Here is a 316-nt window from a genome sequence, read left to right on the forward strand (position 1 = left end):
GAAACGTGGTCTTAACATCCATCTGATGTAGCTCTAAATCAAAATGAGCTACTAGTGCCAATATTATTCTAAAAGAATCCTGCGAAGATACTAGAGAAAAAGTTTCTTTATAATCAATGCATTCTTTCTGAGTGAAGCCTTTAGTTACTAGACGAACTTTATATATGTCAATATTACCCTTCGAATTCCTCTTGGTTTTAAATATCCATTCGCAACCAATAGGTTTCGCACCTTCAGTTTATTCGACAAGATCCCAAACGTCATTATCATGCATACACTTTATCTCATCCTTCATGGCATCGACCCACTTTTGAGA

Source organism: Lupinus angustifolius, unplaced genomic scaffold (assembly GCF_001865875.1).
Source record: "Lupinus angustifolius cultivar Tanjil unplaced genomic scaffold, LupAngTanjil_v1.0 Scaffold_774, whole genome shotgun sequence".
In the NCBI taxonomy this organism is placed as follows: Eukaryota; Viridiplantae; Streptophyta; class Magnoliopsida; order Fabales; family Fabaceae; genus Lupinus; species Lupinus angustifolius.